Below are 756 nucleotides of genomic sequence, written 5' to 3' on the forward strand. Positions count from 1 at the left end.
CGTGGGGGCCGGGCTCTGGGCCACGCCCCCCCCGCTCCTATTGGTCTGTCAGCCCCGGGGGCGGGGCCGGAGGACACACCCCCGGCACGCTATTGGTGGGGAAGGGGAAGGGGGCGGGGATAGCAGAGGGGTGGGGTGGTGAATGGGGGGGGCAGGGGGCACCCTGGGGTGCTGGGGGGTCATGGGGGGGGTGGGGTGCAGGGGGGGGTCCGGGGCACCCCAGGGTGCTGGGGGCCATGGGGGGGTTATGGGGTTGTTGGGGTGCATGGGTGACACATGAGGCACCCCAGGGTGCATGGGGGGGTGTTGGGGTGCAGGGGGTAATCTGGGGGGGTCCGGGGCACCCTGGGGTGCTGGGAGCTATGGGGGGAGGTTGGAGTGCATGGGGGGGCTATAGGGCACCCTGGGGTGCTGGGGGGTCATGGGGGGGAGGTGCAGTGGGGGGTCTGGGGCACCCCAGGGTGCTGGGGGTGTTGGGGTGGGGTGGGGGGCACCCCAGGGTGCTGGGGCAATGGGGGGAGTTGGGGGGGGGGCTATGGGGCACCCCAGGGTGCTGGGGGCAATGGGGGGGTTATGGGGTTGTTGGGGTGCATGGGTGACACATGAGGCACCCCAGGGTGCATGGGGAGGTGTTGGGGTGCAGGGGGTAATCTGGGGGGGTCCGGGGCACCCTGGGGTGCTGGGGGGTCATGGGGGGGGTGGGGTGCAGGGGGGGGTCTGGGGCACCCTGGGGTGCTGGGGGTGTTGGGGTGGGGT

Source organism: Anas acuta, chromosome 1, assembly GCF_963932015.1.
Source record: "Anas acuta chromosome 1, bAnaAcu1.1, whole genome shotgun sequence".
NCBI lineage: Eukaryota > Metazoa > Chordata > Aves > Anseriformes > Anatidae > Anas > Anas acuta.